General features: G+C 43.4%; 1 long non-coding RNA gene across 1 annotated transcript; it reads left to right on the plus strand.

Moving 5' to 3' along the window:
* Positions 1 to 11,765: 11,765 nt before the first annotated feature.
* LOC130427228 (uncharacterized) lies at positions 11,766 to 14,655 on the plus strand. Its single transcript, XR_008907290.1, has 3 exons — positions 11,766 to 12,269; positions 12,962 to 13,096; positions 14,163 to 14,655. It is a non-coding gene; the product is annotated as an uncharacterized LOC130427228 (long non-coding RNA).
* The last annotated feature ends 1,733 nt before the right edge of the window (positions 14,656 to 16,388 follow it).

Here is a 16,388-nt window from a genome sequence, read left to right on the forward strand (position 1 = left end):
TAGTTATTACCATTATCAGTGGTGTAATCGGGTAAGGACCCTGTTCTTGCATTGAGATCCCCACACACCAACACACTTCCTAGTGTCTGGAAATGGTTAATTTGACTGTGGAGGGTTTCAAAGATGTTTTCATTAAAGTAAGGAGATTCAGAGGGAGGAATATAAAGGGCACATAAAAATATATCTTTTGCCGTTTGACTGAGTTGATTATTGATTTTGAGCCAGACATGTGATTCTTCTTATTTGATAAGTTGGATGTATTTATTTATTGGAGATGGTGGTCTAGTGGGTTAAACCACTGAACTGATAAATCAAAGGTTGATGGTTCGATCCCAGCAGCCACCACCAGTGTGTCCTTGAGCAAGACACTTTACTCCATGTTTCTCCAGGGGGATTGTCCCTGTAATAAGTGCACTGTAAGTCGCTTTGGATAAAAGCGTCTGCCAAATGACTAAATATATAAATATATATATATATATATATATATAAATATATATAAATATATCAATTTCAAGCTTGTGCCAAATGATTGTTCCGCCTGAATTTCTCCCACCTGTAATTTTTTCATGTTTCATGAGTTGCTCTGGCCGTTCTGATCTGTGTGGGTTGGGTTGTGGAATGGACATCTGCTCCGTCCTCGGGGCTTTTCTCAGTAGTGGCTCTTTTTTCCGCTGTTGATGTGGTGACACATGGTCTTGGTATTGCTATCGGTGATGGGGGACAGGGTGATGCGGGTGTGAAGGTCAAAAACGTGGTTGCTGTTGTTCAGGATGTGGGTACAGGGGGACAGGGTGAAAGTTTTCAGACATATGTTGTTGATGAAGTCTCCAGGGCACTGTGTGATACCGTTCATCTGGATTTGGAGAGAAGACGCCATGTGGTGATGTGTGGAGAAAGCGTCTCTTTTGCTGAGGATTGCTGGATTCTCTGGTACTCTTCGAGGGGCTGCCAGGGGTCCTGCCAAGTGCAACATCTTTGAGATTTTTAGCCAACACATTCACGCTGTCTTTACGCAAGTGGATGTGGTCATGAAGATTGTCAATGTTCAATGTAGAATGATGTACAAGGTGAACGTTTGCTATTCCGGCACATCCACGTGAGATGTCTGTGTTGACTCTTTGTATTGTGCGCAGGTGGAAATCAGTTCTGTTCAGTATTGTGGAGATGATTATTCTTGATGTTGGGAACGTCTGTCTTGCTTTAATTGCCACGTGTGCAATCGACTGTGCCACTCGCTCCTGTTGTTTCCGCAGATCATTCGTCCCCACATGTATGATGATGTGACTGGGGTCACCCAGTTTTTCTTTGTCAAGGTGCTGAAGTACACTGTCTGTTTTTGGGCACCAAAGTTTCACTGTTTTGTGGTTGGGAAAGAGCTGTTTCTCATTGATGAACTTGCCATTTGAGTCTATTAAAATGACTATTTCTGCAAATGTGTTCTCTTGATCCTGGGGTTGTTCAGAGGCATCAGTCTGTGTTGTTGGCGTGTTTGTCTCAGGAGGTGTCAGAAGTGGATGTGTTGATGGCTCAGTGTTATTTAAGTTGGATTGTATGGAGGACTTGTGTATGGAGGTCTGTTTTTTCAGGCTTTGTATTTCTGTCTCTCTGAGAGTCAGCTCTTCTCTGACACTTTTTAGCTCTCTGTTTATTGCCTCTCTTTCCTGTTGCAGTCCTTTAATTTCTCGTCTCAGCTCTTCAACACTCGCTATAAATTCTTTTTTCATCTGATGAAGTTGGTTTCCTCGATTTTTCATGGTCTCATTTGATATTGTGTGTGATAGCATTTGTTCTCTGAGTTCCACCAGTTCAACCTCCTGTAGGGAAAGACTGTTCCGTATCTGAGTGATGGACTCCTCCAGTTGTGTGTCACAGTCCAGGATAAGCTCCTCCTCCTCCTTTAGCTCCGCCCCTGAGCCCTGGGTCTCAGCATGGCTGTCTTCTGTCTTTGCCTGTTTCTCACTCTCTACCAGGGCTTTCAGACTGTTAAAATGTGTCTGAACAGACTTGAGACATTCTTCATTCCCCTGGAACATGATGGTCCCATTGTGATAAATGTTTACAGTCATAAATGCTTTGCTGGTGTCTCATTCTTCTTCTTCATGAATTTGAATTTGTCTCCCATTACAGATGCCGTGTTTTTTAACCTTCATGTAATATTTGCAAATGACTGTGTGCCAAACGCTGCCGTTTTCAGTGTAGAGCAGCAGATTTGTGATTGTAGATTTGTCTCTGTAGTAAGGTTCAGGCTTGCGGAAGAAAGGAGGCGGAGTCGGCGTCGCTGGGAAAGCGTAAGAATTGGTTTTTATTTACTACAATACTTCCGGGTTGTAGACCCGCTCACTCAATAACACAATCTCTCTGGTTGTGACGAATCTTTCTTTTCTCTCGGACGCTCCTCGACAGCTTGTCTCTCTCGGTCCGTCGATGTGTGCTTTCCCAGCCTGGTTTCTCTCTCTCCTCTCTTCTCCTTTGTCGTGCCTTAAATGCGTCTCCTCGCCAATTACTAGAACAAGAAGCAGGTGATTTCACTCTAGCGTTGATCTGCTTACTCACCGTCATACTCCCGACACGCCCCTCTGCCGCAGACCGCGCTAGACCACGCCCCCCTTTCCACATACCCCCACCGCCCGACTCAGGCCGAGGCCCCATCCGGCCTGTAGCCTCGTCCCCCCCCCTCCGGGAGAGAAAGTCGGCCACCGCCATCTGAGTCCCCGGCCTGTGGATCACCTGGAACTTGAATGGTTGCAAAGCAAGGTACCAACGAGTGATCCGCGCGTTGGTGTCCTTCATACGGTGGAGCCATTGGAGGGGCGCGTGGTCCGAACAGAGCGTGAACTCCCTCCCCAGGAGATAATACCGGAGGGTGAGGACCGCCCAGCGGATCGCCAAACACTCCTTCTCTATGGTGCTGTACCTCATCTCCGCCCGTGACAGTTTGCGGCTGATGTACAGCACCGGACGATCCTCCCCCTCTATCTCCTGGGACAGGACAGCGCCCACGCCCCTGTCCGAAGCATCAGTCTGCAACAGAAAAGGGAGTGAAAAATCGGGAGCGTGCAATAACGGTCCGCCACACAGAGCAGCCTTCACTTGGGTAAACCCCTGCTGACACTGCTCCGTCCATTGGACGGTATCTGGTTCCCCCTTTTTAGTGAGGTCAGTCAGCGGGCTGGTGAGGTCCGAATAATTGGGCACAAACCGTCTATAATATCCCGCCAGCCCCAGGAACTGCCTCACCTCCTTTTTGGTCTTGGGTCTCGGGGCGGTGGCAATAGCTGCTGTCTTATCAATTTGGGGACGCACCTCCCCGTGACCCAAGTGGAAGCCCAGATACCTTACCTCTACTCGCCCAACCGCACACTTCTTCGGGTTAGCCGTCAGCCCCGCCCTCCTCAGCGAACTCAGGACCGCTCTCAAGTGCTGCATATGCCGCTGCCAATCATTACTGTATATGATGATGTCATCGAGATAGGCTGCGGCATATGCCGCGTGAGGTCTGAGGATACGATCCATGAGACGCTGAAATGTTGCCGGGGCTCCGAATAAGCCGAACGGAAGCGTGACGAATTGGTGTAAACCGAACGGCGTAGTAAAGGCTGTTTTCTCTTTGGATAATGGAGATAGGGGGATCTGCCAATATCCTTTCGTCAGATCCAATGTCGAATAAAAACGAGCCGTACCTAGCCGGTCAAGTAATTCGTCAATTCGAGGCATTGGATAGGCGTCGAACTTCGACACCGCATTCACCTTGCGATAGTCCACACAGAACCGGACCGAGCCGTCGGTCTTTGGTACTAAAACTATCGGGCTCGTCCAGTCACTTTTGGACTCTTCTATTACCCCCATGTCCAGCATAGCCTCTAATTCCTTCTGAACCACAATTTTTTTGTGTTCAGGTAACCTATAGGGGCGACTGCGTACTACGGCACCCGGTATTGTCTCAATATGGTGCTCTATGAGATTCGTGCGGCCGGGCAGGGGCGAAAAAACATCTGAAAACTCCGTTTGCAACTTCGCAACATCCGTGAGCTGGGAGGACGAGAGATGATCTCCGCCTGGTGCCAGAGCGAGTGATTGCACCTTGGTGTTCGTCTCTGGCCCGAGATCATCTACTCTAGTTACTGTCGTCGCCAGCATCACGGTGTTCGCCTCACTCCATTTTTTTAGGAGGTTGAGGTGATAAATTTGATGTGCCCCGCTCCTGTCCGACCGTACTACCTCATAATTGAGATCTCCTATTCGTCGTGTGACCTCAAACGGCCCTTGCCACTTGGCGAGTAGTTTAGAACTGGACGTGGGGAGTAATACAAGCACTTTCTCTCCCGGTGAAAATTTACGTAGTCTGGCTCCCCTGTTATAATGCCGGCTTTGTCGTTCCTGTGCCTGTAACAAATTCTCCATAGAGAGCCGCCCCAGTGTATGGAGTTTTGTTCGCAGGTCCAGGACATACTGAATTTGATTTTTGCTCGCGGAAGGTCCGTCCTCCCAAGCCTCTCTTAGGACGTCTAAAACCCCGCGGGGTTGACGACCATAGAGAAGCTCAAAGGGGGAAACCCCGTGGAGGCTTGGGGAACCTCGCGGATGGCAAATAACAGGGGTTCCAGCCACTTATCCCAATTTTTGGCGTCTTCGTGTACAAATTTCCGGATCATGGATTTTAATGTGCGATTAAAACGTTCGACAAACCCGTCCGTTTGTGGGTGATAGACGCTGGTTCGAATCGTCTTAATGCCCAATAATCCGTACAATTCGCGGAGTGTCCGTGACATAAACGCCGTGCCTTGATCTGTGAGAATCTCCTTAGGGATCCCCACACGGGAGATTAAACGAAACAGGGCGTCCGCAACACTGGTTGCTGAGATATTGCGTAACGCCACTGCCTCAGGGTATCGGGTTGCATAATCAACGATGACCAATGCAAATCGATGCCCTCGTGCGGATCGCTCTAACGGCCCGATCAGGTCCATACCAATTCTTTCGAAGGGGACCTGAATAAGTGGAAGTGGGCATAATGGCGCCCTGGGAGTGGCCGGTGGGTTTACCAACTGGCATTCAGGACAAGACGCGCACCACCTACGCACGTTCTCATGAATGCCCGGCCAAAAAAAAACGGGTCGTTAGGCGATTTACAGTTGCAGCTTGACCTAGGTGCCCTGCCATCGGATTACAATGAGCCGCCTGGAAAAGCATTTCACGGCGGCTTTTGGGTATGACTAATTGGGTTGTATCTTGTTTTGACTGAGTGTCCTGGGTCACTCGATACAACCTGTCTTTCAAAATAGCGAAATACGGGTAGGATAGGGTCTGCGCAGGTTGGAGAAGCTGTCCGTCGATTGTACGGACCTGTTCAAACGCATGTTTGAGCGTCTCATCCTGAGACTGTTCCAGAGGAAAATCATCGCCCTGAGAGAGGTTTCTCCTGTCCACCGGGCTCCGTTCCTCTGAAACTGTCATCAGAGGTCCCAGTTCAACTTCTCCGACCTGAGCGACCGCTCCTCCCCGCCGCACTTGGTTATGCCCAGAAACATCCGCACATAAATGTCCCATTAATATTGAAAACAATGGCCAATTCGTCCCCAAAATTAGCGGATGTCGGAGGTGCTCATTAACAGCCACCTCTATCCTATGTTTTTGTCCCCGAAATTTTATGGTCAGCGGCACCAAAGGATAGTTCACGATATCCCCATGTACACACCTTACCTTAACCCCGCGGCTCGTATCCATTGCCCCGAATTGCATCAGGCTTTGGTGGATTGAGGTTTGGTTACATCCTGAATCAACCAAAGCCTGATATGTACCCCCCCTTATACTCACAGGTATCTGGTACAACCCGTCCTGACCGAGGGCAGCCTGAGGGTTGTCGGGCACCCGGATCATCATCCCGACCTCCATCATATGACAGCGGTCGACAGAATGTCCGGGGTCCCCACAACGCCAACAGGCCGGCCCAGGAGTCCCCGCCGCCCCAGCGGCAGGAAGCAGACCCCCGAATTGGCGAGGAGAGGCTGAAGGAAGGGAAGAGGCATGGGCATTGTTGCCCGGACGGTGATAGGATCCCTCAGGGGACCTCGCAGCGCCGTTAGGTCCCGCCTCCTGCGAGAACCGTGTTCGCGGCGCGGGCCGCGGGTAGAAATTCCCCCGAGACCTAGGAAAGGGAACAGGTCTCGTAGAGAGAGAAGAGACAGAAGGGAGAGAGGGAGAGAGCGATGGTAGGGCTACGCCGGCCCCCGGGGCACGCCACCAGCTGGTCCTCCGCCAATTGGATCGCCTGGGCCAGCATCGTCGGGCGGTGACATTGGACCCATTGGGAGGTTTTCCTGGGTAACCTCGCCACAAACTGCTCCAACGTCACCTGGTCGATGATGGTCTCGACGGTGCTAGCGTCGGTCATCAGCCATCTGCGGCAGGCATCCCGGAGCTGGTGAGCAAAGGAAAAAGGCTGTGTCCGATCCCCGAACTCCAGAGACCGGAACCGCTGCCGATGCTGCTCAGGACTCCGACCCACTCGCTCGAGAATAGCCTTTTTGAGGTCCGCATACCTCAGCAGGTTCTCGATGGGGAGTTGCTGGGCGGCCATCTGGGCTTCTCCGAACAGGAGCGGGATGAGACGGGCAGCCCATGCGTCCTGCTGCCAACCTGACAGCTCTGCGGACCTCTCGAAGAGCTCGAGGAAGGCTTCCGGCTCGTCCTGGGCTCCCATCTTGTGCAGCGGTATCGTCGGGGATCCAGTTGGTAGGGGACTGCCTTGCTCCTGGCCCAACCAGCTCCGGAACGCATCACGGTCCTCCTGTTGGGTTTTTACGAGAGACTGGAACCGTCTCTCTTGGTCTTCTCGCAGTGCCAACAGGGCCTGATGATGTTCCTGATGGAGGCCGGCAAGAGAGCTGATGACCTCCGCGAACGGCGATCCTGAGGGGGGACTCTGCATTTTGGAGGCGGTCCTTCCTTTCTCCCGGGTTTCGGCACCACTGTAGTAAGGTTCAGGCTTGCGGAAGAAAGGAGGCGGAGTCCGCGTCGCTGGGAAAGCGTAAGAATTGGTTTTTATTTACTACAATACTTCCGGGTTGTAGACCCGCTCACTCAATAACACAATCTCTCTGGTTGTGACGAATCTTTCTTTTCTCTCGGACGCTCCTCGACAGCTTGTCTCTCTCGGTCCGTCGATGTGTGCTTTCCCAGCCTGGTTTCTCTCTCTCCTCTCTTCTCCTTTGTCGTGCCTTAAATGCGTCTCCTCGCCAATTACTAGAACAAGAAGCAGGTGATTTCACTCTAGCGTTGATCTGCTTACTCACCGTCATACTCCCGACACGCCCCTCTGCCGCAGACCGCGCTAGACCACGCCCCCCTTTCCACAGTCTCCTTTGTGAAATTTTCAGCCATTAAAGTCTCAGGATTAGTCTTGAGTAGATGGTGTTTGTATGTTTTCTTGTCTTTGGCACTCTTGACTCTCAGTGGATATGTGATGTGTTAGGGTGCTGCTGCTGCTGCTGTCTCTGTTATCTCCATTTTAACTGTCACTCGTAAATGTTGCTAATTTAGCTTTAGTTAATGAAAGAATGTAAACTTCTTCCGTCCCCTTGTCTAAACAATATTCTACGGTTGAAGAGTCTAGTCGACCAAACACACAGAGTTTCAGGCCTGGAGACAAAGTTGGACACAGACACAAGTGCTTGTTTAATCAGAGTCCAAAGGTTATTGTTAAGGACTAATACTTATAAGCTTACATCAGGAGGTGTCATATAAAACCACCAAAACAGTGGAAAATCACCAGACTTTCTGTTTAGTCTTTCCTCCTAAACAATCAGATATGATTTCATATTCAATATTACAATAATAAAACAATTGTCCATAGGCATGATTAGGAACCTTGATATGGTGAACAACAGATGCTTATATCAACATAAGACAGCATAAGATCCGATACAACTTTCAACGAGGTTAAACAACAAGAAAGTACGGAGCAAATATTATGAATAGAAGTGAATAATAAAATAAAGGAATGAATATATATGATGAATATTGGAATAAACACAGATGCAGTATTTGTGGAGGACAGGACGAAATCCAGATTCTCACAGTTAATAATTTATTTCTCTTTGTCTTATTTCTTCTTTTGTTAAGATGAAGGTAATAGAGATGAAGATAACTTTATCTTGCCTGTTTGTTGATTGATGTTAGATTCCGGATGAAATCTGCTGTGTTGCTGTGCTCTGTTAAACTCTCCAGCTGTTTTTATTTAAAATTTATTGAAAGAATCAATGTATCAATGTAAAATTTAATGTAGGTTTTGTCAGGTTTGGTTCAGTTAAGAGGTGAAATTTTTTAAAAATTTTAAGAGCTGAAGGAAAGCATAACTTCCATCCTTGAATTCTGATGTGCTTCTATTTCTGCAATAGCGACATAAACATTAATCCAAGACAATACATTCAATAAAGGCAGACAGACATCTTTCATTTCAAATGATCCACAATAAAAAAAAAATATGATCATCACCTCTGCACAAACACAAAAGGAAGAGATTATCGCTCTGTAAATGGTCAGTGAATCAATCAGAGATCAGCGAATGGAAAATGTGAATGAGCTGGTTAATCAGAGAAGTTAATGTTTACTTCATACATCCTAATCAGTTTTGATTGGCATCAGGTAATTATTCAAAGCAATATGTGACTAAACAGATCATCAAAGAAAATATTAGGGGAAAAAAACAGTTTATTTATATGATCATATGATTACATTTACATCTATGCATTTGGCAGATGGCTATATTGCATCATACTATATACATTTGTAGAGAGGATGTGCAATCTCTTGGATTAACCCATGACCTTGGCATTGCTAGCAACATGCTAAGACCACTGAGCTACGGGAAAGCATAAATACGATTATATACAGTAGCAATAGATATTTATATAGCAATATCCAATATGTGTCATCTGAAGTCCTTTACCAACGTGCTTTTGATCAGCGCAGTCAGAAAAGAGCAACTGTGCTAGACTGCACGTTCCGGCACCGATGTTGCATCAACACATTCTCACAGAAAAAACCTGTTATGATTCCGCTATCCATGTCATGTGTGTTCTTGGTCTTGCAGCGGAGTCATGGCATAGCCTTAGGGTTTTGTGTGAGAAAGACATGGCTTTGTTTATTTATTGGCTTGCCATGTGCTTTCTTGTTCCACGTCTGTGTTTCCCGCCCTTTTGACTCTTTAGCTGTCCTTGAGTGTTTCATCCCTATCACCTGATCCTTGTTAACTATCCTTGTTCTGTCTCCCTACTAAACACCCTTGTGTTCATTGTCTTGTGCTGGTTCGTTTTGTATTACTCCGTGTCTCGTGTCTAGTAAGTAGTCTTGCATATTACTCTTGCCTAGTCTCACACGTATTTAGTGTTAGTCCTGTTAAAGTTTCATTTAGTTTTTGTTACCCCTGTTCGCTTGTTTTGTCCCCCTCGTGGGAAGTTTTTGGTTTGTTTTTTAAATTCCTTTTTAGTTATCTTGTCTGTCCCCATCGCTGGTGTTTTGTTTGTATTTTTAATAAATATTTTTTTTTGCTGCCACCTGCTGTCTGCACCTGAGTCCTCATTGCCAAATCAAGACAAAACCTAACTATTTGAACAGTTTAGTACGATTTACTTTCATGGAGGTGACGTTAGGGGCTGGGCTTTACCCACATAGCAGACAGACTCGGCCCGAATGTGGCCTCAGAATGGCACTGCTGGCGCACTGCTGGCACTGGCATGCAACAAGTCAGCCGAGTGTGGGCCATGTGCGGCAGTGATGGTACTGGATCCATGACGGCAAACAATAATTGGGCGATTGTGGATGGAGGTGTTGGACCAATTGTTGATATTAGGTCTGTGGCCCAGATCAGTCTAGCGATTGTAGGCCACATTTGACATTGTGTAATTCACAATTATTGCAGTTACATTTAAACATGTTTTACCTTGTACATTTTGGCAACAGGTTACAGGCAGATTTGGTTAACTCAGCTCAGCCTGTTCTACTAAAATGTTGAAATATCAAGTAAAGCAGCACTCTGTCTATTAAAAGTACTTCAGGCTGATTCTTTTTTTAAAGTAACCTGGCCTTAAAAACACTTGCACATATTTTTGTCTATTTAATGCTTTGTCATACAACTAATTATTTTCGTAGGTTACATAGATTGTGGTTTTAATAGAAAAGGCTATTGGTTCATGATGGTATTTTAATGGAAACCTTAAGAATTTTTTTAGGTTCTATTGTTTTTCAGCAGGGAACAAGCTTGCAGTATAGCAGTGTGCTGAGCTATATTTAAGGTATCAGTTACAGAATAGGTTAATAAGGTATCAGTGAAGTGAAATATCATAATCAAAATAATTTCAAAATGAGTTAACGATTTAAATAAAGAGAAACGTTTTTATTATGTTTTCACATTTTATTGTACTTTTTAGTTTTATGGCCTAAATCAAAATAACCAACACTTGAAAATAAATCTAATTTTGGAGCAAATATATAAATAGCAAATATATAAGTATATTTGTGAAATACACATAACAATGAATAATATGCCCACAAAAATATGTTTAATAGCAAAAAAATTTTTTTACTTTGTATAACAAACATTGAGCCAATAAAAAATATGCTAACACAATGTAAACACAAACGCAAGACTTTGAAAAGGTAAAAGTGATGTTGTTAAAGACAAATAGAAAACAGCAGCACATGACAAAACATTTAATTTATTGATAGACATGTGTGACTTTAAATTCAAACTCCACAAACTGTCACAGGTTCTCGGTTTAGCTTAATGAAATGGTAGTAGTCAGGTCTTTCAGGGAACATCAAAGAAGTCAGTGTAATGAACTGTAGGCCAACATCTGAGCTCTTGATATCTTCAGCTGGGTCTCACAGAAAAAAAAAGACCTGCAAGAAAAATCAAACAATTCATACCCATTACAAATCCATTCACTCACAAACTCATGTGGCAATAATATTCAATTATATTGTACAACAACACAACATTCTCTTTGTAAAATATTCCACCTGAATAAAATATCCAATCAGTGTGTATGGAACAAAACTGAACAACTAGTTGTTGATGACATCACGGTACACATGGGACATCTGTTAACATAGCTTCTAATAATTTGAATTCCAATAGTTCCTGTAGTCACATATTGTTTTTCAGCAGCCATGTTAACAGATTAGAACATTTATACACAGCACATGTGCTAAAAAAACTTTGAAACACACAACCGTGTCAGAGGGTTGTTGGCCAAACAACATTAGCATTTGAAGGATTTTAATATCTTCCTCACCTACAGTGGTACAGGAAAAGCACGGCATGCAAAGCAAGTGCACCACAACACTCTGATAAAGGGGAGGTTCAGACACAACCTGAAACCATTAAAGATTAGATAAGAACAATAATGTTTTTTACATTCAATCACAGTCAGAAATTATAAGAATTCAACAACACTCAAAAGACATATGTTAAGCACAACAGTGACTGCCTCCGTTTATAGCAGTCTGTACATTTAATTACAGTGAATATAAAGTTAACTAATGAACGCTTAAATAACTTTCAGATCTAGATATAACATACTGTTTACATCATTTGTCTCTGTTCTAATTATTTTTTGTTCTTATTTCATTACTTACTTTTTGCTGCTTTTAACAAATAAACGTTTTATTTACATATATGAGCTCATGTGTTGTTGTAAGTTTTAGTAAGATTTAGTAATTGTTTTTGCTATTTGCTGTAATAAACCATCGCATCTACTCGAGCATTGAAATAGCCAAACGCCTATCTTAAATTATGCTTTACACTTTATCGATGCTGCATGTGGCCTTTCAACATTTTCCACATCAGACAGACCGTGTGCTATCACGACAATAAATTACAAGATTATAATGCAAGAACGTTTCAAAACCCAGAACAGTATAAGAACAACAAGTTGGTTCTTATTTTATATTTTAGTATAAGGAACTGTGTAAACTCAAAAAACATTGCTTACCTCAGACGAATCGGTGGCGGTTGGCAATTAAATCAAATGTGCAGTCTATGCGCGTGCGCAGAACTCCGACTCCTCCCACCAAGTTTTCAACCAGTTTGCATCTGGATCAGTTCATCCATTGGCTGGTTAATTGTTTTGGCGCGATTTACATGATCACGACAGCTTCTCGCGTCATCTGATTGGTTGATTTGAGTCAGGTTCACGGGTTACTTTGGATTCGAAAACTATATTCCCGCCCAGGATTCTTCTCGTCTCTTCTTCAACGGCTGTTTTTAGGTAAGTGTGGTCGGTGCTGTTGTTGTTAATTGGAACAATTTTCTTACGAGTAATTTTATCTGAATCCTCCGTGTATTTTCAGACCCAGAGTGTGTTATTTAGTGGGGTTTGAAGCAAAATTATTTGAGTAACGTAGGTTGACTGAGGATTTCTTAGAGGGTTTTGCATCTGATATTTTAATATGCAACAGGATCAATGTTTTTCTATTATTTATGCTTACCAATATTAATGTAATCAGCCTGCATAGGGGCATTTGGAACAACTAAATGTATTGATTTAAAACGTTTAACCTTTGTTTTACTATATAGTTTAAAAATGTATTACTTGTTTGTCAGGATTTATACAATATAATCATGATACATATTCATTTAAAAAGGTATTCACATGAAATAACACATACAATAATTTCAAAATGTATCTGATTATAAATGTATAAATCTCTTAATTTGTAACTGCTCAAGTGTCTGCATGTTATATACAAGTGAATGGCACTCATTAATGTCCTTTATTGTTTTAGACATCACTAATTAGGGATCCTTAAACACATTATTTCTGGAATGGCTAAACTGTTAATGAAAATCTACTTCTGAGATTATATGAGCTTTAAAATTTGTTTCCATCTTTATGATATACATCTTTGACATGGGATTATTCACTTAATATTTGACCTAATTTTTGAATTAATTTGGCAGAAGTCCTCCAATCCACCATCAGCGAGACCGAACTCCTCCAGTCCAGCTACAGATAAGCTTCTGACCCATTTCAGAGGAGGAACATTGGCCATGACCCAAAAGGACCACTAAATCCTCAACTTTTTCTTGACACTTGTAAGTGTATATTTATATCTCTAAAAAATATCTTTAGTAAATATGAGATTGTGTGCTTGGTTTTGTATGGATTTTAATAAGTTTTCAATAAAAAACTTATTTGCAGCTCTTCTGCTTAATATCATCAATAATCAAGAGCACTGTGCTCTGTACTAATTGTGTATAAATTGCATTAATCCTTTTAAATTGTTTTTCTAAAACATGTGACCCTGCCTTTGAAAACCCAGCTGAAGTTGTTTTGGACCTAAAATCATAACATAATGTACATAACATTATGTGAAAATATAATGTTGATACATTAAATATTGACTGACTATGGCCATGTCAAAGATCTAAATCATATTGAAATGAATGACTGAAATCACACTTTGATACTCATTCTCTCAGAATTAGATTTCACAGACAGGGTCACAAATTGTAATGGACATTTAAAATGAAAGTTCTGTCTGATTTACTCACCCTCTAGTTGTTTCAAACATGTATAAATGTCTTTATTCGGTTGAACACAAAGAGAGATATTTTGGAATAATGTTAACAACTAACAGTTCTGAAGCACCGTAGTAGGAAAAACATTTCATTTTTTGGTTCTGTTGAACACAAAAGAAGATATTTTGAGTAATGTAGGAAAACAAACAGTTCTGGGGAACTTTTGATTACATTTTACATTTTTCCTACTATGTCAGTCAATGGTGCTTCAGAACAGCTGGTTGCTAACATTATTCCAAAATATCTCTCTTTCTGTTCAACAGAACAAAGAAATGTATACATGCTTGGAACAACTACAGGCGGATTAATCCCTCTAATTATTTCTTAAGATTAAATAATGCTGTTTATAGGTTATGTTCATTTTAATTTTTATCTAAAAAAGTACATTAGGGATTGTTTAAAGTATTTAAATAATATGAATAAAAAATTGTTACACCTTTTATTGCATTTACTTAATGTGCATTATCCGTTATTTTATTTACACCATAGTTTCCACACTTAAACATTTTTTAAACGATGAACTGATTTTTTTTTTTTTTAATTACCAAAACTATATTTAATAATTATGTATGTCTTTCAGCTGCGGTGAGAAAAATTCCCTAACAAAAAAAACGGTCATATCCAGAGATGGCTTCAGCTTGCTCCGGATTGGGATGGAGGAAGAAGAGAACGGCTGAAGAGAAAGGAGATGATAAATAGCTGTGCCTCTCATTTAGAGCCTCAATTGCTTATGCGTGCGAACACATACGAAATACATTCATTTCCTTTTCATGTGCACACACGCAGTTATGTGTTATGTTGTTTATAAAGTTTAATTTTGTCTTTCTTTGGTTTATAACGTTTTCATTTAGTCCGTATTCGGTTTCATTTTTTCAAGTGTTAAGGTACTGTTCATTTAAAGTCTAAAGGTTTCCGTTTTACATAAAAATATGTTCAACACAATGTGTTCACTTTATTTTTATTTGTAAATAAAAAATGTTTATTGAAAAACAATTCAGGTATTGGAAGTTATTTTTTCACATGATTTTGGCAATCATAGGCTGTACTATGGCTAAATTTGGGGGTCTCTTTTTAAAAGCCGGCATTGATCTGGTTTACTTCTGGCTACGATACGGCACCCAGTATTAAAACCTACTCTGGGCCAGTTCAGGGCCAGTTATGGCTTATTAATTGGCGGAGGCTTGGACCAGTTGCGGCCCATATCTGGTCATGGTCTGTAATTTGGATCTGGGCCACCCTAGGGCCGTCATTCAATGTTGTATGTGGGCCGAGGGAAAAGTATTGGTGTGGGCCGGAGCTGGGCCAACACAAAATTGTTATGTGGGTAGGAATGCTTTTTTCTAGTAATCATATGTTTTGTATGCTTCACAACAAATGAATTTCCAACAATCCAGTCATTTCCAAACATTTCCAAAGTTCTAAATCAAATCACAGTCTACAATTTATCCCATTACAGAAGTAATTTCACAATGTTACTTCACAATACAAACAATCACAATTTCATTTTCACCTCTCTGTCAGATTTTCATGTAAATCATCTTTCTGTCTTTCTGCTGACAGTGTGATAGTGATCCTTTAGGAGTATGATATGTATCTGACCTCCAATCAGCCATATATGGACGACAGTTTTCTGGTGTTTGTGGTTTGAATGAGGGTGTGGGCTCATCAATGAACATCAGAAAGTGATCTGAATTCAATTTAATTCAATTTATTAATATAGCGCTTTTCACAATGTGCATTGTTCCTAAGCGGCATGTGGCAGGGTAAGAGAATTGACGGACACAAGTCAGCTGGCTAGAATCTGGAGAGGGAAGCAGAAAACAAGTTAGTCCTTGTCTCTAGAGCGAGCCCTGAGTGAGCTGTGTGAGCTCTTTTTGTGCCTGGCAGTAATCGGCAACAGGTGTGCCCGATTAGCTGCCGGCCTGTTCTCCAGGTGATGCTGATCTGGGACCTGTACCCGTGCCACATTCCCCCCCCCAGCGTCGACCTGGTACACTGGTGGTTTTTGTGGATGTCCTGGGATGTTAGTAGGGGTGGGAGGGAATGTTTGCCTGACAGACCTGCCCAACCGCACCACATCCGAGATAGACCATCTGCGTTGCCGTTTGAAGCCCCAGCCCGATGTCGTACCGCGAAGTGGAAATCCTGGAGCGCGAGGAACCAACGGGTCACCTGAGCGTTGGTGTCTTTCGCCCGGGCCATCCACTGTAATGGAGCGTGGTCTGTGACCAATGTGAAGCTCTGGCCCAGTAGATAATAGCGCAGATCCAGGACTGCCCACTTCACGGCTAGGGCCTCCTTCTCGACTGCCGCATACTTGGTTTCGGCAGGTGTCAGCTTACGGCTTATGAACGTGACCGGATGTTCCTCTTCTCCATGGACTTGGGACAACACTGCTCCAAATCCGGTGTCGGAGGCATCTGTCTGTAGAAGGAACGGACAGTTGAAGTCTGGGGCATACAGGACTGGCGAAGAGGTGAGGGCCTGCTTCAGCAACCTGAAGGCCTTTTCCGTCTCTGCTGTCCAGGTCAGGACCTCTGGTTGACCTTTCTTGGTCTGGTCTGTCAGGGGGCTGGCTATCGAAGAGAAATGGGGAATAAAGTAACAATAGTAGCCCGCCAACCCAAGAAATGCACGTACCTGAGACTAGGTGGTAGGTCGTTCCGCCGTCGGTACCGCTTCAATTTTTTTCTCCTGGTGTTTTATCAGGCCCCGACCTATCTGGTACCCCAAGTATTTGGCCTCTGTCAGTCCCAGGTGGCACTTCTTAGGGTTGGTTGTGAGTCCAGCCCGACGTAACTCGTCC

Source organism: Triplophysa dalaica, chromosome 1 (genome assembly GCF_015846415.1).
Source record: "Triplophysa dalaica isolate WHDGS20190420 chromosome 1, ASM1584641v1, whole genome shotgun sequence".
NCBI lineage: Eukaryota > Metazoa > Chordata > Actinopteri > Cypriniformes > Nemacheilidae > Triplophysa > Triplophysa dalaica.